This window comes from Mastomys coucha, unplaced genomic scaffold (genome assembly GCF_008632895.1).
Source record: "Mastomys coucha isolate ucsf_1 unplaced genomic scaffold, UCSF_Mcou_1 pScaffold21, whole genome shotgun sequence".
In the NCBI taxonomy this organism is placed as follows: Eukaryota; Metazoa; Chordata; class Mammalia; order Rodentia; family Muridae; genus Mastomys; species Mastomys coucha.
In genome coordinates, this window is record NW_022196904.1 from 104,837,108 (window position 1) to 104,855,498 (window position 18,391).

Sequence of the window (18,391 nt, forward strand, 5' to 3'; positions counted from 1 at the left end):
TTTAAATCTTATTGAAAATTCAAAGTAGAAATATAATTTATTATGAGGATTGTAGCAGGTGTAGAGAAATGAAGCCACACCATGGCAAGTCTTTGTATGTGACATCATTAGTACCAAGGCTCTGATCATTGAACAGAGCTGCTATAAGCCCTAGAGCAATCACTAATATTAATAAAACAAACACATTTTTAAAGTTTTTGATTAAAATAATCAAGATGCTCAACAAATTTAAAAGAAGGCAAAAAAAAGAAAACCTGAAGAATGAATAGATGACAAAATAGAAAAAGAGAGTACATACTGATACTTAACCAAGCCAGTGACTTCATTAAACAAAAGCAATTTAAGCATCCAAGTTAAAAGGCAGAATTATCACATTACATAAAAATTATAGGTCATGTATAAGAAATCAATTTCAAATGAAAACACAACCATTCAAAAGTGAGAGTTGAAAAAACTGGTTGGTGGTGGTGCACACTTTTAATTCCACCACTTAGGAGACAGAGCCAGATGGATCTCTGAGTTCAAAACCAACCTGAGTTCCAGAAGAGCCAAAGCAACACAGAGAAACCCTGTCTAAAAAAAAAGAAAAGAGAAAAAAAGAAAGGAAGGAAGGAAAGAAAGAAAAAAGAAAGGAGGAAAGAAAGAAAAGAGGGAGAAGAGAAAAGGAAAAAGAAGAGAGAGAGCAAAGGAGCAGAGCACAGCAACACTAAGAAAAGACTGCGATGTGTTTGCAGACATGGTAGACGTCAGAGCAAAAAGAACTTCTCCAGGTTCAATTATTTTATAGTAATGCTTGTGTAATTGCACTGGGTAGATATAATGATCTAAATACCAATCCACCTGGCCCAGCTTCAAAGAAAAAGCTGCAAAGGTAGATAAAAATTTAAGTAGAATAATAAGAGTTTCCAAAATTTCTCTTAGTGGGTGAAAACCCAACAGTCAAAAATAACCAGGTATGTAGCACACATCTGTGAGCCCTGCACTCATCAGGCTAAGGCAGGAAACTCATACAGAATGTAGGCCAGCCTGAGCTACATAGTGACATTACTATCTTCAAAAAGTCAAAAAAGATAACAGAAGGCCTGACCAACTCCATCAATCAATCAATCAATCAATCAATCAATCAATGCCATCCAACAGCAGAGCATTCACTCCTTCCTGTTCACATGGCATGTTCTAAGATGGAGCATTTTCTCAGCTATAATAGAAAGCTCAATGTGTTAAAAGGCATTTAGATCACACAAGGGGTCTTTCTGATACAGTGGCATTAAACTGGGAATTTGTAACAGAAGAATGACTGGAAGATACCCAACTATTAAAGTATAAACTTAAACTTCTAAATGAAACATGAATTTAAGAAGGGAGGCAGAGGCAGACTGATCAGAGTGAGTTCCAGGACAGCTAAGACTACACAATTAAACCCTAGCTCAAAACCACCAAAGACAAACAAACAAACAAACAAAAACAAAGAAGAAGAAGAAGTCAAGAGGGAAACTGGAAAGCATTCAAAGTGACTGCAAATGTGGCTGTGACCTCTCAGGCTCAGGGAAGCAGCCAGGGCGGCAGCACTCACAAGTGCTAATTCAGGAACCTCAAAAAAGCAGCCTCGGCCTCAGCTTAATAAATCAGAAAAACAGCAAATAAAAACCAAACCACGCAGAGAATGGGAAACATCAAGATTAGAACATTAGATTCTGATATATTGTATTTATATTCTCATATCAGAAAACAGAGATATGGTTACACTAAATAGCTTACATATATTAAAAATATAATGAGTTAGGTGTCATGAAAAACTCATGCCAATAGAATCAATAATTTATATGAAATGCTCCAAAAAATGTAACTTAGAATATACAAAAAAATATTATAACTCAATGAGAAAAACAACCACAACCCAAAAATCAGGAAAAGACTGAAAGGTATTTCAGCAAAGTAGATAAACGAGCACATGAAAAGAAAGTCAACATCATCAGTCATTAGGGAAAGATAAATGCACAGGGTGGGCCAGTGAGCTGGCTCAGCTTGGAAAGGGGCCTGCACCACGCCTGATGACCTGAGTTAAATCACTGGAACCCCACACTACAAGGCATGAACTGATTTCTACAATCTGTCTTCATATACATAAGGGTGAAGGCTAAGCATGAGAACCTAGGCTAAGAATGTGGAGTGCCTGAACCACTCGTTCACTGTAGCAGGAACATAAGGAAGGTAAAGTTGGGCTTTGGAAAAGTTCAGCAGCCTTATAAAGTTAAGCTCACACTTGCCTCTCTAAACACCCCGTTCTCTCAAGTGCTGATCCAAGACACAGAAAGTACAGAACCACACAAAAATGGATGTTCACAGCAGCCTCACTTATAGTAAGTCAAAAACAGAAAAGAAAAGAAAAAACTAAATGGGCAATCAAAAGTATGGCATACTGACATAATAAAACACTATTCCACAATTTTAAAAATAAGGTATTGGCAAACACATGGCTGAATCTCAAAATAATTACACCCAATGAAAGAAACTCTAAAAAACCCAACATATTCTGTGTGATCCTGCTAATGCAAAGTTCTATGAAGTATAAAGTGAGCTATGATAGCAGATCAGTGACAACCTGGAGTCTGGGTCAGGCAAGAAGCAAGAATGAGAAACTGGGAAGGATCATGAAGACCCACTGGGAATAATGAAATGTTACTTTGCTATGGAAATGGCATTATTACTGTAGTCCAACTCAAAAAAAGCTATCAAATAAAAGAAATAAATAAAGCTATCAAAACCAGCATGCACAGGTGGCATTCTATGCTTTGACTAACACCTCTGCTAGCTCCAGCAAAGCCCAGGGTGCTAGGAATCCCACATGTCTTATTTCAAAACTGTTAGAATACTTTCACAGGTCCTCCCACAGGCAATAGGGCTGGTACTGAGGGAAAAAAAAAAACCTTGAGAACATTGTACCCTGATACTATGCTAGTAGCAGCTATCATTTAGGGCAATTGGCAGGGGTGTGGACATGGAACATGTAAATATACTTTGATCCACAGAGAAATTTTAAAAGTTTTATTTATTGCTTTGTTTATACTTAAAGCACAAAGGCGTATGAAGACTCTAAGTTGTGAAACATCAATAAATGTTAATTTTCTAAGAGGATATTCAATTTTTCCATATTTTTAGCACACAGATATCTTAATTGATAGAATGCATATGAAGGATATAGAATTTATGGAAGCATATGAAAAACAGTTTGGTATTAACACATACACACAAATGTATATATCTAATATTCATATTCATTAGTCCTAGGAACAAGTAAGATAGGTTTTTCAGTCATACAAAAGCTATGAAAAAGCATTCAGTATGTCCAGAGCTGAGACAGATGTATTTAAATAGAAGATGAATGAAGCCAGCCTGTTTAACTCTCTAAAGAAGGAACAACGAACAGCTTTGCAGGGAGGAAGTGCTAGATGTGTCAGTTTCCTTTGCATTTTTTAGATGTGTGTATTTCATTTTCTCTTACAATCAGACTGTAAGCTCCTGATCTATTTTAAATCTATCCCTTTTCTCTTTTAAATTCTGCCTCATGTGAAAGATTCTTAAGTTCAAATTGTTATGGAGTACTGGAAAGATGGCTCAACATTTAAGTACATTGGCTGCCCTTGTATAGGACCTGGGTTCAGTTCGGGAACCCACATAGCAGCTCACTACTGCCTATAACTCCAGGTCCAGGGAATCCAACACCCTCTTCTGGACTCCTCTAGTACCCAATATACATATGGTACACATATATACAAGCAGTCAGAACACCCATATACATAAATAAAATAAATCTTTTTTAAATTCTCATGGAAATAATTCAAATTCATATAAAGTAGATGGGATGGATGGATGGATGGATGGATAGGTGGATGGATGGATAGATAGATGAATGCATGCATAGATAAGTGAATAGATGGATAGATGATGACTGGATAGAAGATGAATGATGAGTGGACAGACAAATGGGTGGATAGGTAGATAGATAGATAGATAGATAGATAGATAGATAGATAGATAGATAGATAGATAGATAGATAGATGGATGGATGGATGGATGGATGGATGGATGGATGGATGGATGGATGGATGGATGGATGGATAGATGGATGGATGGATAAATAGGTATATAGACAGATGGATATGTGGGTAGATGATTAGATAGATGAGTGGACAGAAGGATTATGGATAAATGAAGAAATGAATGGATGAATGGATGGACAATTGTTTAGATGGTTGGATGGCTATATGGATAGATGGATGTCAATGTTTTTTCTGAGTACTGTAACAAAAATGGCCAAGATCTTCAAGGAAGCTGTGTGGGTATATGTAGTTTTTTGAAATGCCTGTTTTCTAAGTTTCACTTCAGTAGAAGCTTTTCACATTGTGGTATAATTTCCAGCACTGCCCATCTTGCCTTGAAAGGAATAAGTAAAAGAGAGCCATGTTTTTAAGTATAATGTCTGATGCAACCATACCTTTTGTGACAACTGAACCAGGGAGCCACTGTCATCATGACCCAAGAGAGCTTTATTCTTTACAGAGGCCGCAGAATAATGATCCCAAGAAAGCCACCTGAAAAACACTGCCTCATCTCAAGGCTCTTTGCTTTCTTCATGTTCACAGCTGCCTGGCTCCACAATAAGCATCTAAAATCGACATGTCCCTGCCTATGTCCTTGAGCTCCTGGAGTCCATGTTTGTTCTTCTTAGATACATCTCCACATCGTGTATGCACTTGTGTGCCTCTAAATCTTCAAGGTAATTTTATCTTTAAGCTTACTTTTGTTCCCTTACAAAATACTATATTGCCTTTGCATTCCATGGAAAGGAAAGGAAAAAATCCCTAAGTTTAAGTGAGAATATAATCAATGAGATGGAAACGATTGTACCCATTGGCAAGAGGTATTGTAGTGGGTCAATCTTGCCTTTCATAAATCCCATGTAGCCAGGCGGTGGTGGCGCACGCCTTTAATCCCAGCACTTGGGAGGCAGAGGCAGGTGGATTTCTGAGTTCGAGGACAGCCTGGTCTACAAAGTGAGTTCCAGGACAGCCAGGGCTACTCAGAGAAACCCTGTCTCGAAAAACCAAAAATAAATAAATAAATAATAAAAATAAATAAATAAATCCCATGTAGTCATAAGCAAAAGAAACAGAGAAAAAACAAGGGCCATTTGCTATTATAGCCTTCCACCACCCTTCTTATTGATCCTTTGCTTAAATACCTTTACCCCCTCCTGAAACATGTGCATTATATCCCTCACAAGCACTTTCCCTTGCTCAGATTGCAAAGAGACTTCCAGTCAACCCTGTTGACTGCTGCCTGAGTTAGTTTTTCAGAACTAACATCTCTGGCCTCTGGTCATGATAACCCCTGTGATCTACTTAGTGTGAAAACATCAGTCATATATGATCATACCTGCATTTTTCAGCTCTTCCAACAAGCTGTGCCCCATAATACCAAACCTCTCCCTATGCCCCTGGCTCCCTCACTGCCATCACTTGTCCTGTGCTAGTCCTACACCACAAGACCACACCTTCTTCCTCGCCTATTCTTCTCACAAAATTGTACTCAACTGTCAAGGAACATTAAAGGTTTGCTTCCTAGGGCTAGGGCTGTGGCTCAGTAGGCAAAGGTACTTGCACCAAGCCTAAGGATTTGAGTTCAATCTATAGAGCCCACATGGTGGAGGGAGATAAATGATTCCTAAAACTTGGCCTCTGACCTCTACAGGTACACTGTGACATATATACACCCATACATAAGCATAAATAAATAAATAAATAAATACTTCTAATATCCTTTTCCTTAATGATGTATCTTTAAAAGTAGACTCTAGAATGCTGACTTCTCTCTGTAAGGCACTTAATACATTCTGCATGGGAGACAATAATATCTCTGAAACAATCAGAACCATTGTAGCTTAGTCAATATTTACTACTACCTTCTTGGAGCATATGTTACCTTAGTTAGATACTTGGGACACAACAAGGAATAAAAGCACTATACAATTCCCAGCCCAGGAACCTATGCACATATTTGCATTTATTTCTAGTGCAATGCCTAATGTTATGCTTTGAGTATACTCCATATGCTGTGTATGGCTGTGGAGATGAATTCATTTTCAGCAGGTACTAAACACTCTATGATTAAAAACCTTTATTATCAAAACAATGATTTGCTTTAACTGGGAAAACAGCTGGTCATACTTAGAAATATGTTTTAGGGACTAAGCGGATATTGGTTGGCCACTGGTTATGTCATCCTGTGTGAAGTCTATGGTGGGGGCAAATCACTCCTTACTATACTTCTAATTTCTAGAAAGCTGAAAAATAAGCTGCTTCAAATGCTTTTGTTTTGGTTTGGTTTGGTTTTGGTTTTTTTAGAAAAGGGACAGTAGAAACACACATTTTTATTTACTTGTCTATGTGTATGTGTGTGTGTGTGTGTGTGTGTGTGTGTGTGTGTGTGTGTAGTGCATGTGTGTGTGTGTGTGTGTGTGTGTGTGTGTGGTGCATGCTTCTGTGTGTGTGTGTGTGTGTGTGTGGTGCATATGTGTGTGTGTATTGTGTGGTGCATGCCTCTGTGTGTGTGTGTGTCTGTCTGTCTGTCTGTCTTGGGGGACATGTTGTGGACATGGGTGTGAATGGATTCATATATCCCATAGTCTGGATGTGGATGTCAAAAGACAACTTCTGAGAGTCAGCTCTTTTCCTCCACCATGTGGGTTTCATGGATTGACTACAAGTCCTTGGTCTAGGGGCAATACCTTTATCTGCTGAACCATCCTAATAGGCCCAGGAAGCAGATTTTTGATGTTTTTTGACAGCATTCATACAGCCAATGCATCAGGGTCATAATCTGACCCAAGTAAAGGTGAATATTGCTTCATACCACCGAAACCTGTTCCCTATACCCTGTGGAAGTTCATTTAGAACACTGTAGGAGGATTGAGATATAAACCCATGTCTATGACATGAGACAAACCTTGCACTTACTCCATCCTATTCATTTCTTCCTTAGCTGGGAGACAGAAGAAAAAGACACCATAAGGTCAGTTTTTAAAGTGGCTCCAGAAAATTTTAAAGTGCTCAAAAGAATTTTACAAGAGCAAAAAATTCAAACAAAAGATTTCTTGACCATCATATGTATTAATAGCAAAAAAAATTTTTTTTAAAAAAGTCACAAAAAATCAGTTACTACTAGAGGACCAAAACCAGCACAGCAGTGCTAAGATTTATTTCAGTTGAGCTCCATGCCCTCACAGTGACTTGCCTCTCCAAGAGAAAACTCAGCAGGGCATGCAACAAGCACAATGCACATGACTCAAACTCAAATCCACAGCACCAAGACCTAAATAATGGGTCCATCTTAGAGAATAAAGAAAAGTACTCTCGGTGTATGAGGAAGAGAATTCTGAAGGTCCAGGGTACCATATCGCTGTTCCTGGAGAAAGCTGTTAGCCTAAGACAACTGAGTTAAGAGAGCTGAGTTGCAATAGGCTTGGAAAAGGTGAAATGGCATTCAATCTCAAGCTAAGACGGAACAGTGCAGAGACCAAATATTTCAGCTGCTCTGAGTTAGGGACAATGCAATGGGAACTTCATACCCAGGAATATCTAAAAGATGTCCATCCATCTTGGGCATCAGATTTCAGGTCCTAGCTTGGTCTTTTACTTCCCTCATTTCCACCTGTCCTTTCTCCTTTATCAACTTACTGTTTGTTCATTCACTCTTTCAATAAATATTTATGAGGGACTCATTATAGATCAGGAATTGTACTAGAAGTTGACTCTGCAGGCTTAAATAATAGTCATGGTATCCATCCTGAGAGAACTTTTAATCTGGGGGAGGAAACTGACATTGTACATGATACATTCCTAGCATTTTAAACACTAGCATAAGAAAAAAGAAAGAGAAAAAGAAAAGGAAACAGAAACCAACCAGCATACAAAACCACAACTGGGGAGAGTGCCTGCCCTGCAGCATCTCTGAAAGCTAGCCTATACAGTAAAACCCACGGCTGCAAGTCCTGACTGTTGGGCCCACCCATTCCTCTCCTGCTGTAGGAAGTGTAGAGTACTAGTGTTAAGTGCTATCACCAAGGAAACACCCTTGATGAATTTCAGATTGTTGTGAACTCACTATTTGATCAGTACACATGGCCTTAGCCAAGCCACAGCCTTCTTCCAAGTGTATAGCTGTCATTATTTAAACACTACTCTTGCTATAACCTATAAACTTAACCCTTCTGCTCTATAGAACATTTACCTTATTTATGTGTAAGTGGAATTGTTCTTAAGAAATAGCAGTGTCAAGAACTGGGTCTAATTCATTCTCTGAAGAAGAAATGCCCAAGAGACACACAGCAAGTGTACAGAGATAACCAGCAAGCTCACTGTTGGGGACCTTCTAAAACCTTTTAAAAAGGTGCTTGTTCCTCTATCCTGTTCTCAGCAAATACTCAATAAGCCTTAAAACTTGACAAGCCTTAATTCTGGCTTAGTAAGCTTCTGACACAATAAAGGCTATTTCTTACCAAATATCCTATCTTCATTACTTCATAATAATAAACTAATTCCAATAGTTCCTCCATTTCCCTTTGATTGCACAGGATGGACTAGAGCAGCAGTTCTCAACCTGTGAGTCAAAATCCTTTTGGCAACACTTCATCTCAAAAATTTTTTCATTACAATTCAAAACAGTAGCTAAATTACAGTTATGAAGTAGCAATAAAAATAATTTTATGGGGTCACCACAACATCAGGAACTATATTAAAGGGTCACAGCACTGGGAAAGTTGAGAACCACTGGTCTAGAGGGACCTTAGTTAATATTTTAAAACTGGAACAAAAATAAAGAACAATCAGTTCTTTGTTTCAGTTCTTTGTTTCCCAGATCTGGAAAACTTTAATCCTAGCACTCAAGAGGCAGAGGCAGAAAGATCTCTGAGCTGGAGGCCAGCCTGCTCTACAGAGCTAGTTCCAGGATGTCCAGGGCTATACAGAGAAACTCTGTCTTGAAAAAACAAAAAAGAAAATAATGACAGTAAAAAACACAGGCTACCTTAAAGAAGATCTGTAGCTCCCGTCAGAACAGTGGTATTGTACAGAACTTAAGGGGCAAGTGCCAACTGTCACCTTCAACTTACCACACAGTGCAAACTAAAAGGAAAGCCACCGTCAGTGAAACAAAGAAGGGACAGAGAGAGGAAGAAAACAAAGGGGAGGGAGAGAAGAGAGGAAGCAGAAGGCAGATTCACCACACTGCCATTTGCATGAGAGGATGGACTACACTAGCTTTTCATGCTTTCCCTTACATGCAGACTCTAGACTTTAAAAAATCAAGGTGAGAGCTAAGAGGGAAAACATAACATACTTGCCTTTCTGTGCCAGGTTTATTTCAGCTAACATGACAATCTCTAATGTCATTCATTTTCCTGCAAATCACATCGTTCTGTTCTTTTTTATGGCTGAATAGTACTCCGTTGCATATATGCTCCACATCATCTCTAAGATCACTGCACTATTCATGGGGTGCAACTCTCTCTTGGAATGCTGACCTGAGGAAGAACTTTCCTAGAGTTCTGCCATACAATGTTAACATAATCTATTTAGGTGATTATTTTCATATGTATCTTTATGACTCTTTACCCACATAAAGTAAAATTATTCTCATTAGTTTTTCTGAAGAATCTACACTTCCTGGAATGTCTTAAGTTGTACTTTTAAAAAGCACTGAATTAAAATAAATACACTTGCAATAAATCAGAAGAAATTGTAGAAATCCTTTTAAATAACTGTTGCTCAATCCCAACAAGTATTTCCAAGTCTTAGAAAACAGTCCTAAAATCCATTTTGTCATCTACAAAAAGCCTCCTATTTCAGCTGTCTCCTGTCCACACATCTCTCACTGTCTCTGTTTTCGCAGTTACTCATAATGTAGGAGGTACAGATGTTGTCCCACCTCTTCAGGCATATCGCCTTCTCCAAAGCTCTGGGTCCTTTAATACTCCTGCCCCATATTATGCTCAGGTTTCTCAGTGTCCCCAGATGTTTCTTACCTGCTTGCCCTACAACTTTGGGTTCATGGAAAAACCCACTTAATTAATCATAGAACCAACACAGTCAGTAGGTTCACACAGTGCCATTACTAAGAGAAATTCCAGAATGTTCCCTTCCCTTAAAGCTGTCAGTCTTCAGTGAATATGAACTTAAGCACATATTTTAACAGCCCATCCATTCTAACTTGTGATGTAATGATACACATAATAACAAAAGAAGATAGTATTCTCATGGGAAGTAATATATCTAAATTTCTACATTACTTAGTTTAATGAAACTGGAACATTTGTGGCAGTCATTAAAACCAAGCCATGGGCTTCCTATCAGTCTGCCCCACCTGAAAAAAAAATATTGTATTCTGTTCAGTTCAGGTAGCTATAAGGGCAGAGCCTGGATTCCATTAATGCTGCTGCTTAATTGTTCATAATGCCAGGCTTAACTGGCAAACATGTCTTGTGCTGTGGTTGTGTATTCCAAAGCCCTAAAAGAGCCAGGAAAGAGTTGGAATGAAAAGCCTGCTGCTATCGGTGGGTCTGTTCACTTCTGCCCATAGAAAGCTGAGCTGAGAAGGAAAAGCACCAACTCTGTCCAGAGAAAAATCCACCCACAGAAACCCTCTAGTAATATTTCAAACTTTAGCCCCTCAGGTATAAACACCTCCCTTCTCTTGCAAACACTGTGCCAAGCCCTTAGTGCTCAGCAAATAACAACAAGCACACATCATGGGGATTGGCTTTCTGACTTAACATTAGTGAGTGTTAAGTCTCTTTGCCAGTCTTCTATATGAAGTGAGGTTTTAGAAATGCATCTCTCTAAGTATAATTAACTCATGCCTTTGAAAACTCCCAGCAAGAAGAAATATGTAAGCAATACACTGAAAAGGAGAGAGACTGCGCGCCATGTTTCTCTTTACCAGCAACATCTAACTCATATTGTGATGCTTTGGAACTGGCAAAAATTGATGAAATGATTATCCTTATGCCAAAGTGCAAAATGACATACCAACATGCTTAGATAAAACTCAGCTAAGTAATGCAGAGACACAACAAAAACACAACAAAATAGATGTCTCTGATTTCTCAGTCTTCCTGAACTGGATATTACTAAAATACTTGAAGTAATCAATGACTTTTTGCTAAATTCTGGGTGACCTGTCTGTCACATCCTGCTGGTCGACGTGGACTAGTGTTTGCTGGCACCCCTCACCTATGCTTGAGAGCACTACCCCGCTAAGGCCATGACTGAATTTGCCCTTATCTATATACATTCGGTCCTTTCATTAAGAATTACTGTCATGTAAAAATACAGGGCAATGTCAAAGTCTCTCTTTTGGGCTAAAACAATCTCAGAAAGCAGCAAGGAGCAGTTCTCTCCAAGCATCCACTCTCCTTTCTCCAGTGGGCAGTGAGCCTTGTGTGGTCCACAAAACCTTCAAATGCAGCAAGTAAATCCAGCTTCACTACAGTCCTACAGAAATATGAAAGGATCATTATAGCATCTAAAAATGGAGCTGTTGGTGCAATATTAGTTTAGAGAAATCCATAAACTGGATGATAAATCAAAAATTGTAATAATACTTTGCTTAGTTGCCAAAAGCATTACAATAGTTCTGTTGTAATGTATGAGTTATCTTGGAAGCATCAGGGTGTTGCTAGGTAGGATTCAATGAGTCCTCAAAGTCACTGCTCTTGGGCTGTGTTTTCAGCAGCAAAAGATAATGATTACATGTGTCCTTTGATTACAGCCTCCCCACCTGGTACATGAACACCACCACCACACTATCCTGCCTCCTTCAGAAGCTTCTTATGCTGGCACCAACGTAGGCCCACTGTGAGCCAAGCCTACTTTACAGAGAATGTGTGATTGCGTGTTTCTACTCCAACACTCAAACAGAAATCTGTACAACTCCACTTCCCTTTTCTTCTCTGAACCACCCCAGTTCATAGGTGCTGAAGAGTAAACCAAGATCAAATTCAGACATGCTGTTTGAAATCAGCGAAGATGAAACACTTTGGTGCCAAACAAAAGCTGCGATTTTAAGAGTGAGTTTTAGCCTTCTCTGAAATGCCTGACTCAGGCTGTGTAGTTTATGTCTGAAGATATTGGCATGTCTCACATTTAAGATTATGACACACTAACTTATTTTGAAATTTTAAAGATCTTCCATTGCGCATGTTTCAAGTCCTCTGTGACTATCATTGATAATTGAGCAATTAACTTGAAATTACCAAGTGAGCTGTGATGGCACAAGGAGTAGCAGCAACATGAAAGAGGAAAGTGCTGGGTGCTGCACGGGCAGAAGTCGTAAGGAGGAAAAGAGGCCCTAATGACAGTTCTGAGTAAGTTCTAATGGGCCCAGGTCTTGGGTCTGAGTGTGCATGTAGAATAAGTTAATGGAACAGGTCCTGAGTCCTAAGAGCCCTCTGGGGCAGTGTGTTCTGGTGCTGCAAAAAGAAACCTTCTGTCTGGTCTTGTGTAATATTCACAGATTGCTCCAAAAAGTGAGTGAAGAAGTTTCACTAGACAACAAGCACAAAACAATTAGGTTTAAAACCTTGACAAGCAGATCTTAAGAAATACAAGCTCTGGCTGGAGAGATGACTCTGTGGTAAACAGTACTGGCTTCTCCTTCTGTGGACCAGATTCAATTCCCAGCACCTATCTGGCAGTTCACAACTATCTGTAATGGTGATCTGACACCATCACACAGACATACATGCAGGCAAAACATCAATGCACATAAAATAATTTTTTAAAAAAATCATTAAAAATATTAAAGAAATACAAGGTCATAAAAATAGTTTGAAGGTCTTACTTTACATGTAAGCTGCTGTACAAGGCAAAATCTCTAAAATCTGACCTCAAGAAGGCATTGAGATACAGGGCAGATATGAAGAGACATGGTCTGGCATGAAAACAACAGAACCACAGCTCTACCAGGAAAACCAGAATGCCGCTGAGCTGCTCATCTGATCAGGATCTGCAGAACTCGACTTTCTCCCTAAAACTGCAGTGTGAGTCTGACATGTAACTTGGCGTGAGCTTCCTTCCATACAGGGAGTGGAGCAAGCTCCATAGATCTAAAGCCTATTTGACTTCCGAGTAGACCATTCTAAAGGAAAACCAAAACTTTAGGAAATCAGAGAAAAGAAACACTATTAAACACATTTTTTCCTGAAAAATCCCACTGATAACACTTTAAAACACCAGTCTGGGATGTGAAACTAGAGCAGGCTGGACTTTGGGGGATAAATTAGAAATAGGCAGTGGAGAGGATATAAAGAGCAAGAGTGCATAGACACCAGTACATAAAACTTAAAAGCTTGCGGTGTAATGGATATGCAGTCAGATTAGCAGCTCCTTTCAATTAAAGGAGATTTCTGGCCTTGGTTCACAAATGTATAGTAGGTCTGTGCATTAATGTAGATACTTCAAATGTCAGTATATCTCTAATTAACATGAGCACACAACTGTAAAACTGAGAAGGCACCATTCTAAATTCCTTACATTCCCAGAACTAATGCTTCCGTGGGGCAGCTCCCGTTGTCATGGAAAATGGCATTCAAGCCCTATTTGTGGATTTTCACAGCTCATCTTTTTTATTTACCTGCTCTATGTCAAGATTAGACTGGAATAATATTTTTTAAAGATAATGCATTTAGACCTACTTTCCTTTAAATTCACAGATGTTCTCCCTGAGGGAGCCTTGGTCTGGGCTATGCTCAGTTTGCCACAGATTTATTTTCATTAAAAACTAATAGTAATAATAATAATAGTAATAATAATACCACAAAGATGTGAATTAATGAATCCATGTACCCCCCCAATCTATGTAATTCAAAAACTTCTAGCAGAAGTATGACATGTAGTAGTCTGGAACACAAGTGTAGAGAAAGGCCAAGGAGGTGCCAGCACTCCAAAAAGTGAAGAAGTGAGTGGGGAGAAGAGACTGGGCCTCTGCTCCCCTCATACAGCACACAACTGAAGTCAGAGACAGTGACAAAAACAAGAGATAGAAGATGAAAATTGTCTCTCGGAGGACATTACGATGCTGTAGGGAAGACTGGTACACACCAAGGTCAGGTGTGTGTCCTGCGTGTCGACATCACAGGCTCATCTCACAAAACTCAGTCAACTTCAGTCTGTAAAGTAGGGTCATGCCTACTTAAGCTCTATTACTGCCTCAGGCCTTTAGTTAATCAATACTCTCTGCTCAACCCACCTCATATGTGTGTGTGAATGTGTACCAGACAATAAACTATTAGGTGACCTTACTATTATTAAGATCACAAGGAGGCAGCATTTTCTATGTGGGAATCTATTTCAAATTACTGAGTAGTCTGGGAAGATTAGAAAAGCAAATTATCTATTGAACCATCTTTGGGGTTTATTGTTATTTGTTGACTTATTTAATCAATCATTTATTATCATGATAAAATTTAATAGAAAGGGTTAAATAATTATTTTTCATTAAAGATAAAATAAATATGACATACAGCATACAGATCAAGATCTTTCTACTCGGTGCCTACTTTGGAAAAATATGTCATTTTACTCTATAACAAGAGAGAAAGAAAAAGGAAGAGAGACTACTAGCATAAGACGCAGTGTCAGAAGCCACAGCCAATCAGCTTCACAGCCACCTGGCCAGACTGGCAGATGTGAGCAGAGAGATCCCAATCAGTGCTCACACACCCTTGGTGTGGCCTATTCATTATGAATGTGCAAAATGATATCCCACAGTCCTTACTTCACAGACTGTAGCTGTGAGCTATAGCTTTCTGTCTTAGACATGTAGTGAACAGGCAGTTTCAGAGTAAGGCTCATAAAGCCTCTGTCACTGACCCACCCACTGCCCCTATTTTCTGGCCTGACTTGGCGAGCAGATTCCTATCACTGAAGCTGCCTGTGTAAGCGATGATCAGCTCCACAGCAACTGGAAGAAACAGCAGAGCAGTCACAGCTTCCTGCCACATCTCTTCCCACAACTCTACAGCCTAAGACAGCTTTACCAATGCTGGAATCTCTGGCCCATGCCCTAACCTAGCATTTTCTCAACACTGGAAAATGATTACATTAGTCAATTTGACAAGCATGGCTTCCATTCCCATGACCAGACAGAATCTGACCAGAAAGGGTTTGATGTGTTTTAAGTTAAACTATAAAAATAATGGCATGAAAGCTGTGTGAACTGTGTCCTCTTCCAATGTCCCCACCCCCTGATCTTTGACCCTGAGGACCCAGCTCTTGTTCACCTTCTTTCAAGCTTAGTGCCTCTGTGTCTTGTTAAGAAGTGAAGAATTTAGGAAAGAAACCTTGGTGTGACGAGAAATCACATTTGAACAAAATGATGACAATTATATTTGTTTCTTTAAAACCTTTGATCACTTGAAGAACTTACTAGAGAGAATAGAATGCTAGGAAGGAAAGGAGAAAGGGGCTGAAAGAAACAGCTGAGCAAAGACTGGCCAGCTCCAAACCCTTTCCCTTGCCTTGGAGTTCCAGCAGTCACTTCAGCTCCTCACAATCCTTCCTTGCTACCTGGAGCCCCTCTTCCCATCAATTCCAAAGAGATGCTTTGCATCCCTCTCTGATTCCCCTCCTAATCCTCAGCACTGCTCCTTGTGCTAATTAAAATCCTGCGTGAAATCCAAATAAGACATGACGTTTATAGGAGCCTGTGTTTTCAGGGTCACCAAAGATCATCAGACAAAAGTTGATAACTTCACTAAAGAATAGTTTTGTCATTTTCTAAAGACTAATTTTGTATTTAATATGCATGAATGTTTGTCTACATTTATGTGTGTACCACATGTGTCCAGTGCCCCACAGAGGCCAGAAGAGGGTGTAGGAACTGAAGTTTCAGGTAGTTGTTAATCACTGTGTGGGTGCTGGGAACCAAACCTGGGTCTGCAAGAGCAGTCAATGCTCTTAACCACTGAGCATCTCTCCAGCCCCAGTTTGGTCATTCTTAAAGCACTAAACATATACAAAATGATCTAAACTACATTTAATTTTCATATCTATTTGTTTTGTTAGTTCAAAATGCCTGTCCTGATCAACAGTTCCACTGACAGATAAAACTGATTTTTAGATACATTTTCAGTGCTTTCTGAAAAATTAGTTTCTTAAACTCTAATTTTTGACATTTCTTCAAATATTTTCCTAAAAAGTATATTCTTTACAACAACAAAAAATGTTTCTTATGTTTTTACTCTTGTCAACTGTAAAAGAGACATCCTTACATACCAATGTTTTGCAACAGTATAAACATGGAAGCAAACTCTGGCTGCTTAAAAGTAGGTTTATGCAGACATGTTTTAATAGCTACCATGTACTTATGGCTTCTTCTGTATAACAAATATGTGTCAAAGTATTCCAATTAATCTTTTTTCTTGAGAAAAGGGTTTTTTCCTCCAAAATATGGTTGAAAGTATAAAGATACTTGGAGAAGGGGAGAAAACAGAGAACGACACCATTTCGATGTCCATTATATAGTCACCAATGAATCTGGCTTCTTAGCATCAATCGCCCTGCATGGACTGCTCCTTGAAATCTGCCTTATCTCACTTCTGAGCATAGACACACACATTTCAAGTCCAGATAACCAGAAGATGTACAAAGTTATCAGGGTAAATATTCATCTGTGGATACAAGAGAATTTTTAAGGTGGCCTGTTCCTACAGTGGGGTTATTTCCTGAAATAAGTTTATTGTTTAGGCCTATGGTGGTGGGCCTGCAATGTGCTGCTGTACCAGGAGTCACAACAAGCAGGTTTTACAACAGCTGACATTGTCTTTTATACTCTTGATCCCAAAATAATCACTTATGAAAAACAAATAATATTTACTAAACAGTTATTAAAAAGCTAACCAGAATTTACATATAGGTTGATTTGTTTATAAACTGTGACTTTTCCTTTATATAATGAGAAAAGTTATGACTGGATCAATACTCACAATTATACACGAGGATCACCCCAGCACCCAGAAGTCACTGGTAAATCACCTTTGAATTCATGAAAGTGACCTAAAAAGAAACGGATACAAATGAAATGGAAAAGTGTACATAAATTGCATTTAAAATGCTTTATTGAAGAAACATACATTCTGGTGATGGGTAGTGACATTTCAAATAGAGTCAGCGTCCTCACCTACTCTTTTGCCAAAAGCAACAATTATTTCATTGTTCTACATCTAAAAATATAACCTCTCCCTCCACAGTGACTTTTTCTAAAAAAAAAACTATCAGCAGTAGCAGGGATGTTTAAAAGTAGGAGTGAAAACTAAAAGATTTTTTTCAAAGGGGGAAGTAAAACTTGCAAGCTACATTTTGAAAAGTTCTGGCAAGTTAAAAAGAATTCATTTCATCAGGAATACACTGAATGCATTCAACAGAAATATCACATAGGTGAATTTGTAAGGAAAGAGGCAGCATTTGCTCTGCACAGGGGTGGACTGCTGGCTGCTGAGGCTGCACACTGCATCCTGCATGGCCACAGTTCTACCCAGCATTCTCATGCTTGCACACACTTCAGTTACACTGAAGTAGCAGATGTAGTTCAAACATGCAGAGCCGGCGTTATAAAACTACACTAGCACAATGAGTCACTTATGCCTCTAAATATCTATGGTTTCCTCCCTCCGGAGCCCCCACGCGTTTGTTTTTATTGTTTGGCCTAAATGAAGCCCATTTTGGTTCCATGAAGACAAAGGGACTTTGTTACCGAGGCTGTATTCTTTCCAGAATGTGAAGATGCTGATGAGTGGTGTTCAAATGAAAGTAACGATGGAACTTAAGTTACTAATTTAGCTCAGAAACTTTCCTGGACTCTAGGGATGAGTTTGACTCATTCTGCGTCTTTAAAAATATAGACGGCAAACACACAAGTTAGAACTAACTTGGTTAAGTAAAATTCATTCAAGAATACATAGAAACCACTATACCCTGTTTCACAATCACTACAAATGATCAGAATAGATTAGGGATGCGCATCTGAAAGTAAGAGACAAAACACAGTAAATATCTAATTCTGCCCTTCCACCCTAAAATATGCTTTGACCTAAGGGATCATGGCAATCTATTCTAATCTCTAGTAAGGATGTAGGGATGGTGAGGGTCTGGCATTTGAGCAGGAGAGGATCTGGTCAGAGCAGTGTTTTCTCAACCCATGGGTCACAACTCCTCTGGGGGGTCAAACAAATCCTTTCAAGGGGTTATATATCAGATATTTAAATTCTATTTATAACAGTAGCAAAATTACAGCTATGAGGTAGCAACGAAAATACTTTTATGGTTGGGGGGTCAC

The 18,391-nt window shown here is 39.0% G+C and overlaps 1 protein-coding gene across 12 annotated transcripts in view; it reads right to left on the minus strand.

The window, feature by feature from the left end:
- The window catches only part of Sox6 (SRY-box transcription factor 6), a 618,663-nt gene that overhangs the window by 447,053 nt on the left and 153,219 nt on the right, over positions 1 to 18,391 (minus strand). For 9 of the 12 annotated variants that reach the window (XM_031387985.1, XM_031387987.1, XM_031387992.1 and 6 more), the window contains exon 2: positions 17,043 to 17,112. The exons of the other annotated variants lie outside the window; for them this stretch is intronic. The gene's annotated coding sequence lies outside the window, so the exon portion shown is untranslated. The remainder of the gene's footprint in view (positions 1 to 17,042; positions 17,113 to 18,391) is intronic. 12 annotated transcript variants of the gene reach the window in all.